General features: G+C 35.1%; 1 protein-coding gene and 1 long non-coding RNA gene across 9 annotated transcripts in view; one reads left to right on the forward strand and one right to left on the reverse strand.

The window, feature by feature from the left end:
• The window catches only part of Scn3a (sodium voltage-gated channel alpha subunit 3), a 105,149-nt gene extending 87,025 nt beyond the window's left edge, over nt 1-18,124 (reverse strand). For 4 of the 8 annotated variants that reach the window (XM_074070989.1, XM_074070996.1, XM_074070993.1 and 1 more), the window contains exon 1: nt 17,881-18,124. The gene's annotated coding sequence lies outside the window, so the exon portion shown is untranslated. Of the gene's footprint in view, nt 1-11,124; nt 11,757-17,880 lie in introns of those variants that run through there. The other 4 variants (XM_074070995.1, XM_074070992.1, XM_074070987.1 and 1 more) reach the window with 2 other exon arrangements.
• On the forward strand, nt 8,306-16,206 carry LOC141422580 (uncharacterized). The gene is made up of 3 exons (XR_012447226.1): nt 8,306-8,437; nt 13,587-13,682; nt 16,055-16,206. It is a non-coding gene; the product is annotated as an uncharacterized lncRNA (long non-coding RNA).
• Nucleotides 18,125-19,808: the final 1,684 nt, after the last annotated feature.

Here is a 19,808-nt window from a genome sequence, read left to right on the forward strand (position 1 = left end):
GCTGTGGGTCATTATTCCAGTTCCTTTTCTAATTCCTTTTCCTCTCCACATAAAGCATAGTTTAATTGGCTTACTAAGATAAGACAAATCTTATTCAATGGTTCTTAAAAGTAAATTTTAGATAAGCATGCTAACCTAAAGCATGTTATTAATTTAAATGTAACAATTTGATGTCATTCTCCTCTCAGCTCTAACCATTAGCAATGGTTTATTACAGGTTAAAACAATAAGGATGATTTCAAAAGAAAATCTAAAATCAGCAATTGATATTTAAAAACATTGTACTCTAAAATTCACTTATACAATGCTTATAAACCCAACTAGTCATGGATTCTCCCCCAGTAAGTCTCCATTTACTGTTTACTAAATGATGTAAAACATTAATTCTCAATGTTTAAAATTGATACAGTGTATTATAGTCTGCCTACAGAGGAAGTCTCCTAATGCACCAATCTTTTTTTTAGTCTGTCACCAGAGACAGAATATTTTTAAAACCCTTCAGTGTCTCTCAGTGACTTAGATTCACTTTAGCAAAATGTCAAAGTGCCTTCATGACCAGCCTCTGCCTCTTCTCTCCCACCTCTCACTTTGGGTTATCACAGACATAGATCTCCCATTCACTAGTGAGGCGTGTTGATTGTGGTGCTTAACCAATCTGAGTTTTAGATTCTCATATGTTAATGGGGATTATAACCAGCATGATAGGATTTTTGTTAAAATTAGATAAGATTTTTAAATCACTACATGTATGTACATACATGTATATGTGTTCATATATATATATATATATATATATATATATATATATATGTGAATTTATATACTACCTGGTAGGAAGTAGGTTTTACATAAGAGTTGGAGATTTTAATTTTTAGTGGTAAGGACAGTATTATAGTTACTGTTTTTTGTAAATGACAGTACTACTAGTAATAATGCCATCTGCTATATATTGGGTCTGGATTGTCTCTCAAAGTCCCATGGGTTGAAAGCTTGGTTCCCAGTATGTGGTGTCATAGGTTGGTGGTGGAATCTTCAGAAGATTAATGGAACAAAGTTAAAGCAATAGGGGAATGCCCTTAGAGGAGATATGAGGACCATGTCCTTTCTCTTTTTTTTTTTTTCATTTTTCTTTTATTATTCATATGTGCATACAAGGCTTGGTTCATTTCTCCCCCCTGCCCCCACCCCCTCCCTTACCACCCACTCTGCCCCCTCCCTCTCCCCCCCCTCAATACCCAGCAGAAACTATTTGCTTCTGGCTGCAATGAAGTGAACAGGCCTCCACATTGCTGTCCTACCATCATGTATTATGTTGGCACAGAACCAAAGCAATAGGGACAAGCAACCGTGAAGTGAAATCTTTGAAACCACTAGCCAAAACAGACCTTCCCTCTTTTTAAGTTGAATCTCTCAGGCATTTTGTCACAGTGTCAGAAACCTAACATATTGCCAGTTAGGCCTATGGATTCTCAAGAGGTTGAGTATTAGACTGGTAAATGTACAGATGTAGTAAACATTAGTACCACATGCTTACTGAACATTGCTCCCTTTGTTTACACTATGCACAAGTAACTAAAGACTTTGGCCTTTTGGCCTGACATTTAATGAGAATGGTGATAAATAACCAAAACATCAATTGAGACATATTTCTTAAATATGTGAGAGATTTTCACTGTGGACACAAAGAGGGATGAGGTAGAGAGGTTTGAATATTGAAGAGGGACTGGAGGATCAGGGGAATGGGCATTGAGAAATCACCCCAGATCTCAGAATGTTCTGACTTGCTTGTGGTCTCTCTCTTTTGTCTCTCCTTAAGAAAGTCATAGATTTACATAGTGGAGAAAATGTATTTTAAGGCTTAGGCTTCAAATGGGAGAGTTTTTTTCTCAATCCTAAGTAACCATTGGAAAGAATAGGGTTTCTGCATATAGCCTCACACTCTCACTAGGGCCTCATGCTTCATGCTGCATTATATCTTAGTAACATTTCTATGTCACTCATCTTTAAAAGTAGGCCATGGCTTACAGATTAACTATAATGTAAAATTAGATAATTTGAAGCAGTCCTGAAGTTCAGAATTACTTGGGCTACTTATTAAAGGTGTAGATTTCTAAAGGGAGGTCTGAGGCAGGGTCCAATTATCTGACTTAGTCAGTTTGTTGCAGATGGTACATGGACACCAATTTGAGAAAGAAAGCTATGAAGGAAAAAGTGGAGATTATTAGGAACACAATATAAGTACTTTACATGGTCAAGGTTGGAATTTACCTGTAATGTACACAGCAGTTCAGAAAACAGGGGAGCACACTGGATTTGAAGGACTTTATTCTATTTTAGGACAAGATAAAGGAAAAATAATTCCTAAAAATTGTGTGTAAACACATGCACAGGAAATTAATGTGAGTCAGCTCCCTGTATAGCTATCCTTATCTCAACTAGCAAAAACCCTTGTTCCTTCCTATTATTGCTTATACTCTCTCTTCAACAAAATTAGAGATAAGGGCAAAATAGTTTCTGCCAGGTATCGAGAGGGTAGGGGGGAGAGGAAGAGGGTGGAGTGGATGGTAAGGGAGGGGGTGGGGGTAGGGGGGAGAAATGACCCAAGCATTGTATGCACATATGAATAATAAAAAAAAATTGTGTGTAAAAAGACAAGCTTATTCCAAAAACTAAACTGAAGAGAGGAGTATGCTTAACACATATCATAAGGGACAATCAGTAATATTCAATAGGTATCTTAAATTTAATTTTGCAAAGACTCATACAAGGTTTAATCAAATAAGTCTTCTGCTATTGGCTAAAATTAAACTCCATGAATTTCATTTAGAGGGTGATAAGATGGTTCAGAAACTGTTTTCAGATGACCTAAGATGTGTGTTGAACTCAGAGAGCCTCCCAAAATTATTAGCCTTCCTGGGAGATGATCTTTTGGGAATTTCCCCACTTTGGAAATCTAGTGGAAATTTTTTTTTTGTTGTAGTAGGGTTTGAACTCAGTACCTTACCTTGAGTCACTCTATCAGCCTATTTTTGTCATGGGTTTTTTCAAGATAGGGTCTCATGACTATTTGCCTGGGCTGCCCATATTGCTATCCTCCTGATCGCTGCTCCCTGAGTAACTAGGATTGTAGGCGAGAGCCACCAGTGCCTGGCTAGTGGAAATTCTTAATTCCACAAATGAAGAAGCAGTAGCTAAGAAAGCATGATGAAATATTTTTCTTGAAAAGGATCAGTGATGTCAGCAGTACTTTCAGAAACTTTGGACAAAATTTCTGTAATTTTGTTTTACTTAACCCATTATAAGTTTCATAGTTATTGTTAATAAACAGTATCACTAATATCAAAACACCTAAATTTTCTAGCAATTAGTCGACTTAATTATAATTCCATAATTCCATTTGTATAATTTTCATTTATCCTGACAATTTATCTTTTAAGATATTCTAGTTCCCAGTGCTTTTTAAATTTTGTTTTACTACATCTCCATTGATTTTAGCATAGTTTTGTTGCTTTAGTTTACTCTTATTTTTGACATTCATGTTATTTTCTTTCAACACATTTTGTCTTCCTTTATGCTGACAATATGATACACCTGCTTCAGAACTTTTCAGATCAAATCCATTTGTCAGGCAGTAGACTGTACAACTGTCTCCTCAGCACTTTGTGTGAGGATGGAGGCAGATCCAAAGCTGCTCACTGAAGAAGTCAGAGGCTTTTCTGGTGCGTCCATGACAGTGTTTGCTATGTGGAAGGGACAATCTTTGTTGATTTCTGGATCAGGTGACAGGCCTACCCACTACATCTCATTTAGTTTTAAGACTTGAGATCTTTATCAAGAAGGTAACTTTAAAAGGCCCAATCACCAAGATAGCATTCCAAGTACCAGATGTTGTCTAGGAAACAAATTATACAGTCATCTCTTAGTGTCCTTTAGTGATTCTCCTTGAAGCAAATTTGTTAACTTCAACTGTGAGACTTCTTTGGGTTGTATAAAATCCATTTCTACCTATACTTTCAAAAAATATTGCACTCAGGAGGCTCAGAACTAAGTATACATTCTAAAAGACTAACTTCATTAACTCATAATCTTTAATATGTTTATCATAACTTTTTTCATTTTCCTTGTCAACCTTCCAAATAAGAATCTGAAAAAGATTATATCAGTTAATATTAATTTTTCAAAGAGGGGAGATATAATAAATAAAATCAAATCCCTGTGAGTGTATTTGAGTTAAAAGATTTACTCATTCTTAAGCATGAGTCTATACTTCTTATAAATAAATCATTTCTCTCAAGAACTATCCTTAATTTTATAATTAAAATATTAAGTATCAAACTTGGAAACATAATAGCTTCAAATTAGAAAGGATCTTTGGGCCATCCAGTTTCACTAATCTAGTTTATAGCACTGGCTCTTAAAATTTACCATTAGAATCACCTAGAGGGCTTCTTGTTAAAATTCTGTTTTCCTGACCTCACCCCAAAGTTGCTGATGCTGTAAATATGGGTGGGGCACAGCTTTGCATTTCCAGCAAGTGCACAACTGATGCTAATGCTGCTGGCTCAGAACCACACTTGGATAATGACTAGCCTATAGAATCCCATGTTTTCTCTCATTTGTGGAATCTAAGGAATAAAGAAAAAGATAGGAAAGTAGTAGGGGACTATAAGAGAAGAGCAAGTGGATGAAGGGGAGTGGAGGGGAAGGCAAGAGAGGGGAATAAAAGGCAGATATGATTAAAGTATATTATATACATATATAAAAATGTCAGAACCACACTCATTATTTTATACAACTAATCTGCACTTATAAAACCCTCAAATTTTACTTTTTTAAAGTTAAAAACACATATATCAATAATAAGGTTCTCATTTTAATGGTTTCTCAAAAATGACAATCATAGATAGCTTCCTCTGTCTCATTTACTCATTCATTTAATGTCCTGTGATGTAATTCCTCTAAACTTGGAGTCTTGAAATGATTTATGGCAGTAGCTCACAGACCTGCAAAAGTTTTCTGTGTCCCTGCTTCCAGCCTGATGCTCATATAGTCTATTTCCATCACACCAATCAGTGAGTGATCTTGGGAGAAAAGAAATTAAATCATGTCCTTCTCCTGCACAGAAGACACCAGTAACTTCCTAGACAAAAATCAGAAGTCCTTACAGTTGCCTGCAAAGTAGCTTCTGACTGTCCTTTGTACCTGGAAGCATACACAGACTGTTTCTTCTCCCTGGAACACTTTTTCTCTAGTAAGCTGAATGACCAACTCATTCATGTCCTTCAAGTATTGGTTGAAATTTATCTCCTCCAAGCCAGCATCTCCCTATGAAGCGCAGACTGGCCTCAAACTTGTGATCCTCCTGCTTCAGCCTCAAAGTGTACCTTCTGAAAGAGACTTGCTCATACTTTCTCTCCAATCACCCACCTTGCTCTACTATGCCCAAAGCATCTGTGATCTTATTGTATACTATATAACTAACTTGTAGTGGCTATTTTTCATGTCCTGGCTCTCCTGAGTCACACGTAAGCCTCACAGGGCTAGAATATTTGCCTTCTGGGACCTGTTTTGTTCACCATGAATCCAATGTGCCTAGAACAGTGCGTGGCACATAGTAGGTGCTGGACAGATATTTTTTAATTACTAAATTATTTTATCTTGTTATCTCAAAAAAATTAATGGTTTTATTTTTCAGATTTTTGAAAGTCATGTATTCTATTAATGGAAACATTTCATTAATTTCTAACAACATCTAGAAAAAACTGAAATGTCCAGTAATAGAAGATTGTTAAATAAATAAGATAAATTAGTTTTGTATTACATAGCCATTAGGATGATAAAACACAAAGGACTCAATGTAACAACAAAGCCAAATTCTCTATATGTCTAATGTGTTCTAATTATGCAGTCCTATTTAATCTACATCAAAATTCTGATTACCTCAAAGATAATTATATAATATTCTAAGTTAACTAGACTCTCTTCAAAATGAAGTGAATCTAGTTCTGAATGCTTCACTGAAAGTATTTTCCAACCCAAAATATCTTAGAAAAGCAATAAAAATGGTAATAGAGAACATTGTTTAAGTGCTTGCTATATGCCAGGTACCATTTGGTTCATGTAATATTCACAACCACCATGTAAGATAAATTTTGCAGATAAGAAAATTATCAGTTCAAAGAAGATGAGTAACTTGTCTACATCCACATGACTAGTAAATATTGGCACCAAGTCCAATGACTTTTTTTCTTAAGAAAAAGTAACCAAAGTTTCTCTAAAAACATTTTACCAATCTACTCCTGCAGCTTCATCTTGCATACTCTGTGCATATGCCATTCTCTACTAGAGCCGATCTATTTGCCATTCCCTGAAAGTCCCTCACCTCTGGCCTCTGCTATTTAAAAATTTCCCTCTGCTTGTTATGCCATTCACCAGCAATTATTACCTATTAGTATCCTACCTGCAGTCCAAGCCTCATCAAATACTAGCTCCAAGTCAGAAGTGATGTTTGCCTTTTTCTGAACTCTCAACGCACATATATATTGTCTTTAAAATTTGTACAATTGCATTATTGTCTTCTGTTGTTATTGAGAAGGTGCCTTTTTGCTTGTAAGTAGGATATTATTAAACATCTGTTAAACATAATCGCCTAAAGCAAATTCTACCAATGTTCTGTTCACTGTATTACTGACTGATTACATGTAAGAACTAAGCACTGGAAATTTGGCTAGGTGTCAGATTTTGAACTGCTACTGTTTTAGGCATATCATCTCAAATAAAATATATAATTAATAAAATTATTTTCCCTTTTTTCTATTTTTGATGTTAGTGTCTGGAATAATTATCTCATTATATTTTTATTGGACTATACTTGCCTCATATATATCTTTCCTCTTCTCCAATACCCTCCTACAGGTGATCAAACTCAAGAATAGATGCGTGATTTTGGAAAGAGAAATTTCCTATTCCAATATGTTGTTATAGGGTGGGGCTCTCTCTGGATCCAGTTTTTTTATTTTTTTTAGTCAGATTGTTGCTTTTGCCCTTGGGTCATAGGATTTTAGATGAAGAAATAGTACAGTGAAAAATTCTATTCTGCCTTAAGCAAACATTCTGTGTGTGTGTGTGTGTGTGTGTGTGTGTGTGTGTGCAATGAAGCAAAAACCTGATTTAAATTTGAATATAACACAATTACGGGAAGCTTTCCAGTTTGCAGTAAAATAGCAACATGGCAACTAGAAAGCAAATAGCACTCATGGACTAATAGCCAGTCCTCCATACCTGCTGTATTGAGAGCGCTAAGAATTGCTCTCAGCCACATTTCTACTACTGCTTGCTGGTATTGTGTGCTTTAGGCAGTTTCTTTCCAGGCAAACACAGACTGTTTACTGACTGCCATCAAAATGACAGCACACTGTTTTCACAACTGAGTGTTGAGAGACGATTGCCTTTTTCACTTGGCAACCTGAGGGAAATTTAGAACTGGGATGTTAAGGTACAACTTCGAGATGGCGGTGTTGACTATGCCACATGTTATCTACACTTGTTTGAGTTTTATAATACAAGAATTAGAATTCATCTACCCTGGAGCAGAAACATTTTAATCATTACTTTTAGATCATGGCAAGTGGAAAACTGCATTGGAGCACAGGATGATTGAGGAGTTTCTGAATTTCATCCTTCATGTGATTCTTCATCAGCCCAAACCAACTGCATGAGAATGTTTCTATGAATAGATAGTTACAATGCTGTAGTCAGGTCACCTTCAGATGGTGCCATAGAGGACAGTGTAACATATTAAAAAAATTTCCTCTCCCAGGCATTTTAAAAACAAGATTTATCAAAGAAACATAAGAGAGAGCGGGGGAAAGAAAGAGAGAAAAACAGGTGCTCTCTAGTTCAAATTTAAACTGGTTTCAATGTAAATAATAAATCCCTTTTTGGAGCATTCTTTGAAGACTAGTTGCTGGAAAGAACTACCCCTTAAATCCTTTCTAGCTATATATATATTAAATTCTATATACATGATTTCTTTATAGAATAGTAATATCAAAAATCTCTTCATCTAAGGAACTATACAAATTGAGGTTTTTTTTTTAAATCCTATAAACTTTAAGCCTAGTTTTCAGTGCGATGTGACCAGTCACTTGGTTAGATCCCCTTAAAACAAAGCCTTTTGAGACAGAGAAAAGATGAAAAAATGTCTTACTAGAATCTGAATTCAGGACCCATGAGTCTGTGTTTTTCCTTCAGTCACTAAGCATATCACTGGCACCAAAATAGAGCAAGGGACTGCATGCACTGTCCTGATTTAGGTGTGGATGATGACACTTACTGCAGCAGGGAACACAGAGTAGAAGGTCTCTGCACATGAAGGCAGGAGGGATGCTGTTTGGGGCTCAATTCTTTTGAGGTCAAAGGAGCCAGAATGCCACAGGTAAGACAAAATTACATGCGATGAGAAATTTTATTTTAGACAGCGACTGTTCTACAAATGAGAGCCAAGATTGGCGTGGTTTGTCTGTCTTCATTCTTCCAACGATAGAGGATGTAGTAAGTAAGAAACTGGCTAGAGAGGGAGCAATTCTGAGGAGAACCCTAAAAATAACTGAAGGGGGAAGATGATAGGGACAATAGATGTTTTACCATGTGTCTGGTGTCTCCTCAAGGACATGGGTGACTCAAGATGATGGTAAAACTACTTGTGCAAAATTGGTTGCTGAAATCAATCATTCTTCAAGTGACTGCTACCACACACATTTAAAAAATTAATAGATTTTTTTTAGTTCTGTTTCAGGTTTGCAGGAAAGTTGATTGGAAAGTACAGAGTTCTCACATCAAGTGACCTTTCTATGCTTTTTTAAAGCATTTTTATTCACATGTATTAGTTGCATAGGGTGGTTAGTTGTCACATTTCCATATATGCTTACAATGTGACTTGGTTAGATTTATCCCTCCATCATTCTCCTATACTCACTCTCCCCTATTTAAAATGATCTCAACATTTATATACCATACAAGTATATAAAGTACATCAACCTTATTTCTTCCCTCTCCTTCTCCCTCCTTCCACCAGTATCCACTCCTCATCAGGATCTGCTGCTGATAATTTTTCATTTTTCAAGTATCTTTTTAAGTTTTAAATATTTAGTCTTCAAAATTTTTACTCAGAAAGAAATTAAGAGAATAAGAAGAAAATATTTTGTATGCATAAAATTTTCAAATTTTGCTTTCTTGAGATATGTGGATTATTGAACAAAGTATTATTTTCTGATTAAATTGATCTTATAGAGTATTGTCTGAAACCTAGCACTACTACAGTACATTTAATTGGGTATTTAAAAGAAATAGGTCTTACAATGACTCATGATAATTTTAAGGCACTGAGTCAAAAAATCATATTTTATAAATGCATTAGAGCTAGATCAGTATTTTCTGGTGGTGTACCTTAACTCTTTGTGTTACTTTGCCTGAAGATCTGCATCATACCTGGCTATGCTCTGCTACTTTTCATTGATTCTTAAGCATTATCCTTTCTCTTTCAAAATGTACCAAATGATTTTGAAAGAGAAGTTGAAATGCTTTCCCCAAAAGAATCAAATTAATTCTTCCATTGTTCACCATGTTGGTAAGGCAGAATAGTTATAGTAATGATAAGTTATTCACTCTACACTGACTGAGTAGTTTTAGTTGATCCATCTTCTGGTGTTTATTCTTAATCACATCTTACTGCCCAAATATTATGTGTATAATAGGAAGATGTAATTTTTAAGTAAGTGACCCAATCCCAGTGTGAGAACCACACAATATATGACAGACATTTTTCATAAGCCTGGCTTTGAACATGACATTGTATTCCTTCTGTTTACCACAGAAGCCCCAGTTACTTCCTTCAAAATATGCATACTCTTATTTTGAAATTTAACAAATAGTTTCTATAATAATCATTTTACTGACCAGGTTGACATAATATTAGAGAGGATGAAGAAAGCCTTGTTAAACAACTGTATTAAATGATGATCCTCTAGAGGAAAGTCTTCAGGATATAATATGCTCTGAAGGACATAAAAGATTGGTTTATTAATAGCTACCATGGTCACCTCCTTGATTGTGGAAAGGACTGTGGGAAACCAACACTGGAAAGCAACTAAGGAAATGTCCCTTAACAAGCTGAAAAAGCTGACTCATCTTAGGAATGGAATCTCTTTTAAGAAATGCAATTAATTATTAATTCAACTTAGCTATTAGGTTAATTCATTTCCTTCTCAGAAATATCATTCTCTGCAAATACATTTTAAAACACATTTTGATTTTAAAAATTTGTTGGCTTACAGAACCTGCCTTTCTTCTAAATCTTCCATGAATGGTAATTTCAAAATATTGAAAATCAAAGTGTTTTGTTTCCAGCTGGATGACCTGGATTTTCAATAGCCTCACACTTATTTGATGATTTAAGACTTAATTCTCAAGACAGCAACTTAGATAATACAGAATAAAAAGGAGGGTGAATCTCTGGTTGTAACAATTAAAGATTACTGATACTTCTAAATGTGGATAATTATTTGTATGGTTACTTTGCAAAGTATACCACAACCAGCACCTGGATCAACTTTTAAACAGAGTTAGGGCTAAGAAATTAACATTTGAAATACAAAACTGCCTAAATACATAGACTGAGTACCAACTTGTTCACTTCTATTATTTTCTTTTTTAAAACATTTTTCTATTATTCATATGTGCATACAATGCTTGGGTCATTTCTCCCCCCTGCCCCAACCCCCTCCCTTACCACCCACCCCGTCCCCCCCCACTCCCCCGCCACGGCCTCGATACCCGGCAGAAACTATTTTGCTCTTATCTCTAATTTTGTTGAAGAGAGAGTATAAGCAATAATAGGAAGGAACAAGGGGTTTTGCTGGTTGAGATAAGGATAGCTATACAGGGAGTTGACTCACATTGATTTCCTGTGCATGTGTGTTACCTTCTAGGTTAATTTTTTTTGGTCTAACCTTTTCTCTAGTTCCTGGTCCCTTCTCCTATTGGCCTCAGTTGCTTTTAAGGTATCTGCTTTAGTTTTTCTGTGTTGAGGGCAATGAATGCTAGCTAAATTTTTAGGTGTCTTACCTCTCATATCTCCCTTGTGCGCTCTCGCTCTTTTCTTGTGATCAAAGTTCAATCACCTTGTTGTGTTTGCCCTTGATCTAATGTCCGCATATGAGGGAGAACATACAATATAGGGATGGAGATGAGTGCATTTTTGTTATTAAGTACTCGTACTGTCTTAATACATGACCAGTCATTAGCATTTTCAAATTACTTTGAAAGCCCTTTGTCAACTTCCCTTCACTTCTCTAGCTACATTTTCATTGGCTTACCTTATTTTTCTCTCCTTCTTCCAACTGGAGGTTCTCAAACCTGGCTGCATATTTGAACTTTATTTGCACAGCTTCTAAACAAACACGGGTACCCAGTCTCAGCTCCAGAGAATCTAATTGAATTGGCCAAAGGTGGAAGCAAGCATTGCTCTTTGTTCAGCTTCCCAAGTGGTTCTCACGTGCATCTGCAGCTGTGAGCCACTCTGAATAAGCTTGGGACACTGTCCCTCTGTGTTCTCAGCACATTTGTGTATCTTTTTCCTTTCAGCTATTTTTTTTTATCCTGTCATTTTGACTAGTGAGGTTTTACAAACATACTTTTTTTTTTCTATTCTCATTTTGCTTTTTCTTTCTGACCTTTCATTCACTGGCCAAGAAGTTCTCAATTTCACTGTATGTATTTGATCTGTATTCTTATTCAGTATTATACAAGTTTTGTGAAAGAGAAAATATGATTCTGAGTTATATTTTTTCCTTTTCTTCAGATGCTAATTTAAAAGTATACATGCATTGTATACTATAATGTAAAATAAAGGTTGATAGAACTTAACATAACTGTTGAAAACCAATATTAAGAAAGGATTTACTGGGCTGGAGATGAATATCAGTGGTAGAGCACTGATCTAACATGTATTAGGCACTGAGTTCAATCCCTAGTATCACGCACAAAAAAATAACTTTAGTTTTGTAATAATTATTGACTATGTCCACAGAACTTGTAGATTATATAGCACTCAAGGACATGCAAATATCCTGTCAATAATATTTTTCAGCTGCACAGCTGGAGCAGAGCAGAAGTGAGTGTATTATATAGCAACAGCAAGGACATCAGGAACCAGATCTCAACAGCAAGTCAGCATAGCAATAAAAAGACAAAAAAGATCTATGATGCTAATTAAAGTGCTGTGGTGATATAAATATTAGCAGAGAAAAAAGAAATCCAGGAGACAGTGCATGGGCTACTCAGGGGCTTGAAGTAAAAGAAATGGGGAGAGTAGGTTGAGATTAGAGTAGTGGGTAAGAATAAGAAATCTGAGTATCAGTGTGATCAGTGTGTCTCTAAATATGGTCAGATGTTTTCCTCTCTGTGAGGTTTACTTTCCCTCACTAGCAAAAACACTGATTGAATTGGCAATAGTAAATAAAAAGAAACTGACCATCCCTTGGCTAGATGTTGCCTATAGGTGTGTTGTATTGGATCTCTCCAGTATTGTAAGTAAATTGGAATACATGACAGCATTTAGCAACAATGACTTCCACTAAAAATCTGAATTTTTCAGTGTCTTCAGAGAAATCATCTGATTAGACAATCACTTGGACTTGAGAGGGAGCTTCCCCCTTTAGGAGGGGTGTGTGTCAGCTTTCTAGCCCCTCAGTCTTGGATGAATGGCTTCACTCATTTTTCTAACCTGCTTTGCCAGTATAAGAGTTTGAAATTGTTTTCTGTAGAATTTATTTTCCAAGGTCATTTCCAACCACAGTTTCCATGAAAAGAACATGCCCAGAATACTTTAGGACATATTTTATTAGGTGGAACAAAAATAACTTAAGAAAAGTAAATGTCACAGGCGGAAACACCAAGGAAACAGAGACACTAATAAACAAGTGACCAGAGTTGAAGCCCACAAAGTGTTTCCCTATAAGCCTTTGCAAGAATACATTGGTGTTCTAGTTCAGAAGCACAATGTCACTTCTTAGCAATAAGAATTGTGACTTATTATGCTAGTACAAACTCCTGGAGGAAAAAAAGTACAAAATGTCCTGTACAACACAAGAATAAAGTATAGTCTGACTATCAGGAGATTAAAATTCCCCAAAGGGAACTTCTTGGCAGAAAATGACCAGTTATTTAAAGAGTGATTTCCCATCTTTGAATCTACCCATTGAAAAAAACAATATTAAACCACTCTTTAATAATTCAGGGGCCATCTTTTCTCTTACTTTGCTGCAGCACAGAGCTTAATCACATGAAGAGCTTCCTATATGCAGCCTCAAAAAAGATGAATGCCTAATTAAATTATTATAAAAATAACCCCAGGCTTTTAAAAGTTTCCTTGAACTTAAACAATCCCTAAAAATTCCCTTATACAACTACTTCCTAGACTATGACTATGCACTGTATCTTAATGTCATCAGTCTGCTCAAAAGTCACTTTGCAGTTGTTCTTTATTCAGATATCTTCGGCTAAATTTTTAAAATTTTTTCTATAAGGTTCTTTATCACTTCAAATCCAGAGAAGCAAGAGATGGGATACAGAAAGTCAATTGATCAATACCTGGTATTTTAAAGCTTATGGCATCCAGTTGAGTAAGTACTTACATTAATTTTAGCGAAATCTTCTATTGTGACTATTTATTTATCTATAAATTAAAATTTGAGATAATCAAAGACCTGGGACCTGTCTGACAGTTCATAGAACAAAGTTTGTCTTTACTTAGTAAGACAGAAAGATTTTATTGCTTTATTATTAAATAAATGAAAACTAGCACTATTCTACTCTGAAATTACAGTCTACAACTTACTATATCCTATAAAAGTGTAACTAAAGAAAGTGTTAACTCTACCCCATAGTGAAAAATATTGTCAGGTAAAACCTCAACTACAAAAATAACCTCCAGATCAAAAATAAATGTATGATCTTAAAGACAAAGAATTTGGCTCTTTTCCTTCCCAAATTCTGTAACCACCTCAAAGGGTGATCTACCTCAAGAAGCAGGAGTTCGGATGTCACATTGCATATTGGTTTTCCATGAACATTGTTTATGGAGTAAAATTCAAATGGAAGAAAAAGTAATTTAGAATTAATCAAAACAGCAGAATGAACCTAAAAATAAAGAAATGAACTAATAATATCTTAAATTATATTCAAGGAGTAGGCAGGTAAACCATCGTTGTTTTGGAAAACTAGTAAAACAATCTTCGATATTAAGATGGAAAGAAATGAATAATATATTTTAGATGACAAGTGAAACATTAATTCCATAACTTCAGTGAGTACACAATGTTTTTATACATGAATGATAGTAAGAAAAGTAACTTGTTCAGTCGGTCATGCAAAAAAAAATTCGTAATCTAGTCACACATTCATTCTTTGGTGGAAAGAATATATCTTAGTATATATATTAGTATATATGCATATATCTTAGTATATATGCTTATACTTAAGGATGGCTTCGGTTAACTTCAACCCTAAAAATAAGGGCTTACAAGAGCTGGGAGTGATCTTAGCTGTGAAATGACTAGCAGCAAATTTCCAGCACAGCATTTGTCTAATTGAGAAACCTTACTCTTGTATTTTTAAACCTCCCAAGCTCTCAGCCATCTCCGATCTGTCTAACCATGAGTCCATTAAGTCATCCTGGCTGCCATGAAGATGAAGATGACAGCCTAGTTACTTGAGTCAGTTTAAAGAGGCCCAGGGTGGTTGAAGGGAAGGATTAGGAGGCCTGGGGTGCTGAAAGGTCACACAGCTCTAGCTTCCAAAGATCCCAGTAGCACACAGCTGTCAAGACCACAAAGCTGCACTTAGAGAAAACCTTTGGAGGGAAGCAGGGACTTTGCAGAATGTTAACAATTTCATCAGATACAATTTGCCTTCCCACCTTTTAGGATACCATTAATAGGATTTAAGCAATAGACATAGCAAAGCCATTTCTGAGATCCAGGCTTTGTAATCTGGTGATCATAGTAGAAATTATTTGGTATTTAAATGTGAATCTTTTCAGTACTAGGGTTTGTACTCAGGGCTTCCTACTTGCTAGGCAGGTGCTCTACCATTTGAGCCACATGTTCAGCTTTAAATGTGATTTTTGATGAAAACTAGATTGTCTCTGTGACTCTTCCCAGAAGCCTTTTCTCTAAAAAGTATGTCCTATTAAGGCACGTTGAAATAAAGCCACCTGCTTCTATTTTGTTAAAAAGAAAAAGTCATAGATGTGGAGTCCATAATATCATTGGGCAGAAGAACTATCTTCTAGAAGATATTTTGACAGTTCTATGAAACTTTACAGAAAGTGCCCAGGATGTCTCTATTAATTGGCATTATTATTGGTAACACATTTGTTGTGCTGTTGTTCAGCAAGGGCCCACTTCCAGGAGGAGAATTACTCATTGTTCAGCTACAGAATTTCTTGGTGGTTTCATCTTATCCTTCCTGTTGTAATGGAAGGTATTTTTATCACCAATAATAACAGTGATACACATTCCTTTCAGTGAGTGTTTGGAGCCTCAGACAGAGAGGAAGGAGACAATCATCATATCTCTGGATTTATTCTAAGTAATGAACAGATATTTTGTACCTATAATCCTTTAAGCAGGAATTATTATTCTTATTTTATAGATGAAGTAATAGAGGCTCAGAAAGTTTAAGTATTTTTTTAAGGAAAAGTATTTTTTTAGGATTCAGTCAAGTTCTTGCCCTTATCCCCTTTTCCATATTGCTCCCTACTTGTGTCCACCACAAAAGGAACTAGCCAAGATATTAAAATATCTCTATTTCTCTTTCCTCATGTTTAGTGCATCATGAATTGTGATATATAACTCAGTGAGGGCCAAAGATGTATCAGATTATAGTTAAACTGATAAATCACCTGGAGAAAATCTAGATGAATTAGAATCATAGAACTTTAAAAAATGCAGTGTCCTTATATATTTTTCATTCCAATTTTCATCTTTTACAGGAAATTATCAGTGATACTTTGTGTCTTTTCTGAGGCTACAAAACTCATTGATGACAGAACTTGAAGCACATCCCCAGACTTCCAGATCAGAGGTCAACATATTTATTTCTGCTACATGAACAAATTATAATATTCTTGATCTTACAAATGAAACTACCATTAGAGTCTTATAAAGAATAAAATACTCAAAATTGTTTTATATACCATTTAATCATATGACATTTCATTTCTAAACATTTTCAAAGGGCACATTTTATAAAGTGAGGAGTTCTGTGTGTAGTTGCTTTTCATATCATAACTTTATGTATAGATGAACAACTAAGGGATCTTTACAACTAACATTCAGGGCCAGAATACAAATAGCCATTCATAAATATAAACCAGTTCAATCAACCAGCTCTGGTGTTTACATGGAACAAAGTTACATCCAGTCACCTGTAGAGAAGCATGGTGTGTACTGTACAATACACTTGAGTAAATTAGCATTTATTTCTGAGAACCCTTTCCAAAGAAACAGTTTTCTTTGTATCCTGTAGTTGGTTGCCTGTGAGGCAACCACTACTTTGAAATGTTTTTAAGAGTACTACTGCTACTAATGTAAATTACTAAGTGAGATGTCAATGTTTTACCATATCACTAGAAATCATACTTCAGACTCCCAGCTTCTATTTTTGAAGCCCTTTTGACTAGTACGACTGGAAAGCTGGGTTGAAATCACAGTCTTTATTTCTTACAGGGCACACACTGGAATGAGTTGATGAAACATTTCTATACAAATTCTTACAAGCACTTATGCCTTTTTCTTCTGTCCTTATAAGCGACATTGCATTACCTGTTGTATATATATAAAAAAGCTTTGTAATTTTAAAAATTTGTCTTTCAATTAATAATCACAGATTTTCTAGAAATAATTTTCTATTGTAAGTACGTGACTGCAAACTGACTGAAGCCCTTATGATTGTGCTATAAAATATTTTAAAGGTAGCTACAAAAAATATAGACTATAGACAAAGTACATTATTTTCTTTTTGTCTCAAATGACTCTGATGATCAATAATGATAACAATAAAAATGTTAAACAATCATTAAATTTTCACACACACAAAAATAGAACTCTACATAGCTTATTGGACAATTCATCAAGAAGATAAAACACCATTAAATCAATGAATTAAAAGACATACTTAATATAAGATGAATATATTAAAAGATAAAGAAAAAACACATTATGAAGCATGTGGGGCTCCTCTTACTATTAGAGGATTAAATATCTTTTATGGTTACTGATGATCTCCCTCCCTTTATGAAAAAATAGGTTTTGGAGAAAAATATAATGTGTTTCAAACAGACCAAAACCTCTATATTATCACTGCCTGTACACATGGCCTCTCCAAAAGCTGCTGAAAAAAAGACTAAAGCACAAGAAAGATAATTCCAATTTCACCATACATTATGTTTAAAAAATACTGGATACACTGGACCTTAAATGGGTGGGATAGAGCCATGAAATCCATTAGCCTAGCTTTAAGTGTAATACAACATATTTCCTCTGAATACAATGAATCATCAGCATCTGCAGGTTTCAAAAACACAAGACCATTAATGGCTAGTCTGTATTGTAAATCACCATTTCTAGACATCGGTTCTATTTTCTTTGAAAGATAAAAGAATAGTAAGCAGTTTACACATCAAATGATGCCTTTGGTTCTTATAATTTACATTTAAACATTAAGTTAAAAATAACAGCAAGAATATTTTAAAATGAGAAAAAATGACCTGGAAGATAGATTCTACAGTAAAGATAATTAAATGTTTTGTCAGCTTACCTGATACAGAGCCTTAGGATCACAGCATAACAAAGCCTAGCATCCAAGACGGTTAGAATAGAATGTGCCTCCCCCTGCAGTTCTTCAGATTTTTGACCACAAAGGTTTGCAAGTTAATTACAATTTTTTTCTTGCTTTCTCTGTGGACAAGAAAACAAAGAGACCTTTCCAGAATCCTCTCTGCTTATGCCTCCGCTTCCTGTTCTGAGATTCACTCTATGGTACCCAACATATATCAGAAAACAGCCCTGGGGAAGAAAAAAAAAAATTGCTGGCAGCACTCAACGTGGTACTGCCACCTACTGGCAGACATACCAAACTAAACAAAAGACAAAACATTCCCATTATCCTAGATCGTAGGGAGGAAGGTAAACCTGTATGGAAACATCATTAACTATGAAAGTGCACCAAGATGACAGCAGTGAGTTCATGGAGGGTAGAATTTGCCAAGACACAAAAAATGTAACCTATCTACCACACGTGAGTGTGTTCAAAGACACTCTTTTGCACACTCAATTATTTGCACTTCACTAATATTTTTTCTAAATTTTGAGAGCTGCTCACCTATAAATTACTTTAAAAACTTAAACCTATAAACTTCTGTACGAAGATTAAATTTTAGATTACCTACACATTGCCCGTAGAATTTTATAAAATCTCTCCTGGGTCTGGACTTCTGAAACATTTTCTCATCATGTAATTACTTATTTTCTCAGTGGGTAACCTGTCTCTTTAGAGATCAGTGTAATGCATATTCAGGAATAGCCTTTTTATGTTGCTTGATGGTAAAAACACTTACAAAATATAATATATAAATATAAAGAAATATTCTATAACTCAATGAAGCTGAGTCAATTTAAGTCTGAATATTTTGATGTGTATGCATAACATCAGGAAATTCATCTTAAAGAAGATAATTCAAATCAATGATTGTATATTTCAATATAAGTCTTTAAAATCTTTAAGATAACATATTGTTCATAAATATATTGAAGCACACAATATATAATCAAAGTAAAAATAACTTTTCTCAGTAAAGGAATTTCTCAGTAAAAGTGCTATTTTTCATTTGATTTTCCACAGTTACTTTAGAGCAAACAACTATAAGTTTACCAGAGTTTATCATTCTTTAACTAAATGTATTTATATTGGTAGAACAACTATATAGATGGACAATAACCATGTCAAATATTAATATAAGCTTTGAAGACAAAGATGGAATCACAGAGTGTCTGTCACTAAGTGTCTGACTTATAACAAGAGAGAAATATAACCAACACCATAATATGTAGAAAACAGAGCATGGGTCCCAGCCTTTTCTAGGTAAGCATCCACTAAGATCCAGTATCCTGTGTTACCAATCACTCCACATCTACTAATATGCCAACATTTTCTTTGGGCCCCAGAAATAGCATTCAAACTGGAATATCATGCAAAGTGGAATACTTTGCATGGCAGCATGTCCTCTTTATAAGCATTAGTTATTTTAGACTTTGCCAGCTCTTCCTCTCAGGTAACTTTTGTTCCTGTCTTTGGAAAAGGAGGGTAGAAAACAAGTAGCCTCTTTTTAAAATCACTCTGGACTGAAATTGGCTGATGTGAGCACCCCTCCCTGCCTAGGCAGTCATCTCTGTTCTACTGTCTCCAGCCTGTGGGATTTGAAGCACTGTGAGCTTTAGCCAAATGAGGCACAATCTATGCTACACTAGAATGTTTCCGTTTCTCACAGTTCATGAACACAGCTAATCCTAGGTGGGTAAACTGTAGAGGCCCCTTATCAGAGACTCTACTTGTGTAGGGCCCCCTTGCTTCTTCACAAAGCTCCTTGCCAGCCTCAGAAGACTTTCACTTAGATGTCTTCTTTCTATGAATTAGGAAATTTGATCCACAAGTTTTCTTCTTTAATATTTCTGTCTTAAACCTAAGGT

The sequence above is a fragment of the Castor canadensis genome, chromosome 4 (assembly GCF_047511655.1).
Source record: "Castor canadensis chromosome 4, mCasCan1.hap1v2, whole genome shotgun sequence".
Lineage (NCBI taxonomy): Eukaryota > Metazoa > Chordata > Mammalia > Rodentia > Castoridae > Castor > Castor canadensis.